Genomic DNA, 8,005 nt, shown 5'->3' on the forward strand with positions numbered 1-8,005 from the left:
TGAGATTTCCTATAGGATTGTTGTTCTATATGTTCAATATCGAGTTGTAGAGACTTCACTGTATTTTAATTTTGTAATAAGCGCCACTACACTACATAAGCATGAAATGAAAAGTGAAATTCAGTACCTTCCAGTCATATTAAAAAAAAGCAGCAACATTGTTGCATATAGCCCTTAAAACCCTTTGCATGAGAATGGAGAAATTGTTTATAAAAAGCCTTACCATCCATACAAACTAACCAGCTTGATTTTATCACCGCCAGCGAACGCATTTCGGTGGATCATAATTTCTCCGCCCAAATGACCGAAAGTGAAGGTAATGGCCGATGCACCACATGCTTAAACATTCGTTGAACACTAAACGGAACCAATTAAAATAAAGTTCATGCGAAGGTGCAGCGAACAATTTTCTCTTGCCTATATACCGCAACGAAAATAAATCGAAATCATGTATTCCAAGGCATAGTCCGGCCACGAGATGTTCAACGAAAGTTCCAAATTAACATTCAACCTAAGTCACTTCTTGACCTAGACATACCCTGGCCACTAAACGGCGATAGATGTAGTTCGGTTTATGGCTATTATTATGTTTGATGGGGAGCATTTCGAAAGGGAAATATGTTGGAAATTTATTATGGTCACGCTCATCCCTCGCGGCCCGGGGATAGCAAAGTGCGCCTACTCTCACTCCGCACAGCTCCAATTCTGGGCATACATACGAAAGTTGATCACGTACCTAGCTGCAGTCCAAAGTATACGATCGGCGGTCACTGCACCTGCGCGGTGTCCACCTCGAAATGCACCCCACATCAGTAGGGCGAAAATGGAAATCAGACGCCATGTGAACATACGACTACACGCGCATATGAACAAATATAATTAAATTCTCATAAAAAAATTGAAACTCGCAACAACGAATCAAAAACTTCACTTTGCATTATTCATATCGAGTTTTTATCGCTCAATCAACGGAAGCAAAAGTGTGCAAGGCACTGTTCGTGGCTTTTCTTTCCCAAGAGGGTGTAACTTGCAGTCCATCCCACGAGGACGGGGAGGTCAATTAAAATCGCATAAATCCAATCGATGGTTGGCACTTAATAATGTCATTGATGATTGCCTGCCAGTGCATAAATTTGGCCCTGGTTTAACAACGGTTGATGTCATTATTCAGTTAGCCCTGGATGAGGACCAAGCCCAGAGGCCCATCTTCGGAGGATTGTTAGAGGACGGAGTGGTTAAGGCGATGAACTGGAATGGAAGGGTCGCTCACCGAGCGAACGGTGATCGTGGAGAAGGTACGACTTGTGTGCATGGGCATTCCCGGTCAATAGTGAATCCATACAAGCTCGGACACCTGCTTTGAATGCCAATTTGAGGAGAAAGAATTGCATCTCTTTCTTTCGGCGGTGGCACTATGCGAAAATTTCACGCAATGTGCAATGGCTTAACAGACTTCATTGGGGCAGGATATGGGTAAAAACATATTTTAATTATATTATATGGAGACGGATGGCACTTGTTGTCGTTTCTTTCAGTGTGTTTTGGTGAAACTGGCCTGATGGAGTTCACGCCACGTAGCTTGTAATTGATTTCAAAATCAATAGCTTTGAGAGACTACGGGAACTAATGATACTGTGTTCAACCAAATTTTCTTTGGATGGCCACTGTCTCTTGTCTTGTGGAATTTTATTCGAGTTTCGTTAGCGTGACCATCTCACCCACTTTTCTATAAATATCCTAATTCATAAAGAGGGCGGTTCAAGAAACATGACTTGTCAGGACATAAAAATATTCTAGACAAACATTCATGGAACCACAATATACTCACAGTATCAAATGAACTTTTTTACCCCTACCGAGTGGACAGTCTAAAAGACGTTAACAGAATAAAGCACAATATAGTCTGTCCTAAAAAAGTTAATAAATGTGCAATTGATTTGCAATGCACCATTGTATATACGAGATTTTGAAAAGTGAGTACGTAGTATTGTGAAACGTCTAATGACAAAACGGAGGGTCATTTCTCTTATTCCGGTTTCCATCACTCGCGAAAACTAAAGGAAGTGAAGGACTCAGGAAATAAACGAGCATGTGATAATAATTATCCATACCTATATTGCTCTACAACGGCGCCGGTGGTGTAGTGGTAAGCGTGATTACCTCTCACCCCAGCAGGCCTGGGTTCAATCCCAGTCGGCGCCGCCGGGATGTTCTGAGGCATAACATCTCTGATCACGCCTTCCTTCGGATGGGAAGTAAAGCCGTTGGTCCCCTGTTCATGAGTTGATGGGTCGATAGGTGGTAGGGTCCAGGTGTGGGAGCTGCCTTCCTGGCACGTCGGTAGCATTGGTGCTCAGCACGGAAAACAAGATCTACGGAAAAAACAAAACCAAAGGAAAAAAAAATATATTGCTCTACCTCATTGCATTTACGAGGGAAGATTGACAGCGGAAACGTACGTCGGATGTTAGTTAAGTCCTGCGCAGCGACTGTCACACTGATTATTCGTGGCAGCTAAAGAGCCTGAATTTATAAAGAGACGACATCTTATCCATTTGACAGGTCTTCTGCTCGATTGGAATGACTTTTCCTATGACTTTGACAGACAATCGATTGTTCCAATTTTGACATGTTCAGGGCTGTTACAACAGGCGCGGATTTCGCGAATTTCACGGATTTCGCGGATTTGTCGCGGATTTGAACTTTCAGTCGCGAAAATCCCGGAAACATTAAATGATGTCGCGAAAATCGCGAAGGGACTGATGTGCTGTCACAAAAATTGTGGAATTCATTGTCAAATCATAAACGAATCGTATATATGCGGGTTATTGCCATGTATACCGGATATTATACGTTTTCCAAATCGTCCTGGAGTTCAGTTGATTTGTTCGACTATATCAACCAAGACTGCAATAATGTCTGTAGTACCGAAATATGTCCAAACAGATTCAAAGTGTCTATGTGGATTGTGTCCGACCTATTGCTACGTATACAAGATGTTATAGGTTTTGAAATCATTCTGGAGATCAGATTATGTTTCTACTAAATCACCCAAGCCTAATTCAATATCTGTAGTATCGAAATATGTCCAAATAAATTTGCAGTGTCTATGTGGATCATGCCAACCTATATTCGTGTATGCCAAATATTTCCTAAGGATTTCCATATCGATATTTCGATACTACAGATATTATTCCAGTCTTTGTTTATTGGACCGGCGGGTCCGAGATTCACGGACAAAGTCCCCCTTCCAGATCTCCGGCGATGGATCAAAACAACCGTACAGAAAGCCTGGGCCGACCAGTGGTTCAGCACTCGAGAGCCTTTCATCCGGAAGATCAAAGGAACCACGGAGGCATGGACGGACCTCCCAAACCTCCGGGATCAGAGAGTGCTCTCAAGGCTGAGGACTGGCCACTGTCGGTTTTACTATAACTTCGGCGGCGGAGGTCCCTTCCGCAAAAGCTGTGCCATCTGCCATCTCCCGGCCACCGTTGAACACGTCCTCTGCATCTGTCCTGAATTCCAGGACCTCAGGGAATCCTATGGGATCACCTCCAGCATCCGGAACCTACTCGGAGAGGATTCAGCCGCTGCAGACGCCCTGCTAGTTTTCCTCAGGGAAGCTAACCTATACCATGAGATCTAGGAAAGCCATAGCTGTTATATTCGTTTGTATACTCGTTCATTTGTTTATATGTTTAATTTCTTCTGACTGTCGGGACGGCACCGCACGGGATGAGCCTTTGGACCTCGTCACGGTGTCGTCTCGTTCAGTTTTGTGTTATTCATTTTGAACTTGTTGTCGTCTTCGTGAAGAGCCAGGAGAGCTGTCACCTTACAGCCTCAGCAGCCGGAGGGGCATCACATGGGATGAGTCTTCTGGCCCTCATGAAGGTGTTCCCCCCAGGCATTGTCAGGAGAAACTCATTTTAAGCCTACTATGTCCAACAACTCCGTAGGAGGTTCTCCTTCTGAGACCTCAACAACTGACTAGAGATGAACTAGCCTAAGGCTAAAAATCTCTTAAATAAAGAAAAAAAAAAAAAGTGTTTGTTTATCTAGTAAAACAAATCATCTGAACTGCTGGACGATTTGGAGAACCTAGATCATATGGTATACGTGGAAATAATTAAAGTATCCATATAGCCACTACGAATCTTTTTGGACATAATTCGATACTACAGACTGTATCCCAGTCATGGTTGATCTAGTAGAATAAATCATCTAAACTCCAGAACGATTTGGAGAACTTAAAACATCTGGTATACATGGCAATAGTTCATGCATGATTCACATAGACACTGTGCATCTGTCTGGAAATATTTCGATATTAAATACATTGTACCAATCTCGGTTGATCTAGTAGATCAAATTATCTGAACTCCAGAACGATTTGAAGAATTTACAACATCTGGATGTGTACTGGAAATGTGTACTGGAAATAGATCATACATGATCCACATACATTATTGCAGTTTTGGTTGATCTAGTAGAAATAAAATCAACTGATGTCCTGGAAAATTTGTAAAACCTATAATTTCCAGTACACATAGTAATAAGTCGTGCATGATCCACAAAGTCACATAAAAATGATTCGGTTATGATTTGCCAACGAAAAGGTTCATATTAGAAATAAAAAATATATATATCATGAAAATGTCTCACCATTGAACAGACCCCAAGGAATATCTGTGTACATACAGAACAGCGACGTGACCAACAAGTGTGACTTATGAAACTCTGGTAATTTCTCGATTATGTGCAGGGTGTTTGGTTTGAATCGGTCAAAATTTGAGAAATGCTACATTTAGGACAGCAAAATACGTCAGAGACGCAAAGGTTAACTTTCAAGAAAATTTGCATTTCAAATGAAAATGCATTTTTTTTAAATAATGCTTGATCAAATCTAGGCCTGTATTATTCAATAGAAACATTCATAAACTAGGGGGCGACTCCGGCGTAGTGGTTAACATCCATACCTCTCACGCCAAAGTTACGAGTTCAAATCTCACCCCCGGACAAGTCACGAATGACTCAAGAGTGTTAAAGTGACCATAATAATAAAAAAAAACATTCATAAATAACTGAATTTTTTTCAAAGGTTACAAACGATACTCCTTTAGCTCAGTCGGTAAAGGCGCAGCTACAAAGCGAGTCCATGATTGACTGGACTGGAGACGACTGAGTTCGATTCCCGTGTGGTCTATTAATTTTTCGGGTTGGCAAATTTCTCTACTTCCTTGGGCATAGAATGCTCTCAAATCAATGTGAAGGTACTTCAAAGAACACTAAGTTGAGAGCAGGCAAAATCTAATATGCTATATGCAATAAGCTTGAAATGCCATGTAGTAGTATATAAATGGTATTTTTAGGCAATTTTTTTTGTCGCGGATTAGTATTTGAAGTCGCGGCTGCAACATAATCCGCTAGGGCTTCCTTCCAGTTATCCTGACGAAGATTGGCGATAGCAGTAATTTGATTTATGCCCCTCCTTCAATCATTCTTTCAGCTCTGCGCTATTGAAAGGGGGTCCATTATCGGGCCTATAACGTTTTCGGGATGTAATAGGTATTGCAAACTCTCCTGAGTACTCTTTTAACTGCATCGGTGTCTGTTTTATCAATCGGTACAGCAACGAGAAATCGAGAATAATTATCCGTCATCACCAATACTTTCCAACTATGAGAATCCGATGCAGATGCAAAATCCATTGACACGGAATCTCATTCTTTTGGAGCTCGGTCGTCTTGATTGGAGGTGGTTTGCTTCCTTTAACAACCTACAAACTCCTCGACCTCACGATCCATCCCAACCACCAAAGGTCTTGTCTTAGGAAATGCTGCATCGTAGACATACCTGGATGACTACGGTGTGCTAATGATAATGCTCGGCCTGGGAGAACCATCTTTTCCTGTGTCATTAACAAACCATCTTGAACGTTTAGATCTGACCGAAAACGTTGATATTTTGCGATATGAGAAAGCCATTTCATCGGTTCGTTGAGCCATTGGGAAACGTCCTGGAGTTCGCTGTCCTTAATAAATTCCTCTCTCACTTGTGCATTTGTCAAAATCAGTAACTCAACTAAATTAGCAGTTAGAGAACATAATTCGTGAGGTTCGTCATCCTTTTCAAACTGTTGATCGTCCCTTTTGGAGCCAATTCTTGAAGCAGCATCGGCGATGTTGTCTTTGCCCATCACATGCTCAAACTCATACTGAAAATGGTCCATCCTCAACAGCCAACCCTCAATTCTTGACATTATTCGCTTTCCAATGTCCTTATGATCTCTTTTTTAGTCATGAACATGAGAGCCTCACTATCCGAACATAGGATAAACTTCCGTCCTAGCAGATAATATGCGAATCTCTCCATAGCCCACACTATGGCAAGCGCTTCACGATGCAGCTGTGGGTAACGGCTTTCAGCACCTGTTAAGGTGATACTCTAAGAAAGCCTTAGCGTGAAACTTCAGAAGTACAAATGTCAGCTTCCACAAAACATACAAATTTGAAATTGGTACTCTCTGTTTGTAGTAGCACAGCAAACAAGGAGTAGCAATTTCAAATTTGTATGTTTTGTGGAAGCTGAAATTTGTGCCTTTAAAGTTTCACGCTAAGGCTTCCTTAGAGTATCACCTTAAGCTTTTCGCAAGCAATGATTCTACGTTCATCCGGGAAGTCCCCTTCTTGTACTAATACAGCTCCTTAACCCCACGGCGACGCATCTGTATATAGGATGATCTTATCGTTCTCATCAAAGTATCCCCTTTTTATCAAATGGTTTTCGGCGGCTACCTTGAGATCCTCGAACGCTTCCTGGTGACAGTTTTCCCATTTGAATCGTGAATCAGCTGTTACTAGGTCACGAAGTGACTTTGTTTTGTGCGAGAAGTTTTTAATGAACGGACTTATAAACGTCATCATCATCCCAAGAAAACTACGCAACTTGGAACTGTCCTTAGGCCGTTCAAAAAGTTGGATATCTAAGATTTTATTTTTCATGGGAAGAATTCCAGTTCCATCTATCGTGAAACCACGAATTTCTCCTCGGTAATAGTTAAATTGTTGTTGCTGAGCACGGCCTTAACCGCCGCTACACATATCTTCAACTCTTCCAAAGTTCTACCTTTTTAAAATTATAGTCCAGGTATATGATTATGTTCTTACTTTTTATAAGCAGTCTTGTGAAACGCATTAACCCATTAGCCGTCATGAAAGTAGTGAGTTCGATGTTGATGATATGCATCTTTCGATGTGATAATATGCATCTTTCAAGCCCAACTTAGTGAATAACAGGGTTCCGTTCGCATTCGGAATCTCTGTCCAAATCTTCTCTAGGCACGGCATTGGGTATGGCTCGCGGATAATAACCTTATTTACTGCCCGGTAGTCGACAACGATACAAAAATCGTTAGAACCTTTTGGCACCAGCACTAAAGGATATAGGGGAAATGCAGGTAATGTCGGCCTAAGTGTTCCTAATATGGGCCCATACATAAATTCAGGAATCGACTAAATTTTCAATAGCAACCAAAAATATCCATTAGTAACGTCCCAATAACGCGTTCATCTAGATAAACTTGATAAATAGCAGATTTTTAGCGATGGGCCTAATCTTAGATCCATAGGCCAACATTAGAGACATTTCCCCTACGTAGGAGATAACATCTCTGCACTTCCACGAGGAATCACTGGGATGTTGGGTAAGGGTTTGCAGCAGGTTAATTTTGGTAAACAATGAGCTGAATTGATGTCCTAAAGATCATATAACGCAAAGGAGTTTGGGTTTGAACCAACGGTCTTCTGCTCAGTAAGCAAAAACGTTTGCCACTAGGCAAACGAGCTCCTTTTCAATCATCGAGTTGCTGTTATTAGCATGTAGTCATATTAACAAATAAAACGATTGACGCATATTGAATGTGGATGGGCCTGATATTAGACTCAGTATGTTCTGCTCAGTAAGCAAAAACGGTCGCTCTAAGACCACCGAGCCCCTCATA

The sequence above is a fragment of the Ochlerotatus camptorhynchus genome, unplaced genomic scaffold (genome assembly GCF_037179485.1).
Source record: "Ochlerotatus camptorhynchus isolate MF236.1 unplaced genomic scaffold, CSIRO-AGI_Acam_v1.1 ptg000082l, whole genome shotgun sequence".
NCBI classification, from domain to species: domain Eukaryota; kingdom Metazoa; phylum Arthropoda; class Insecta; order Diptera; family Culicidae; genus Ochlerotatus; species Ochlerotatus camptorhynchus.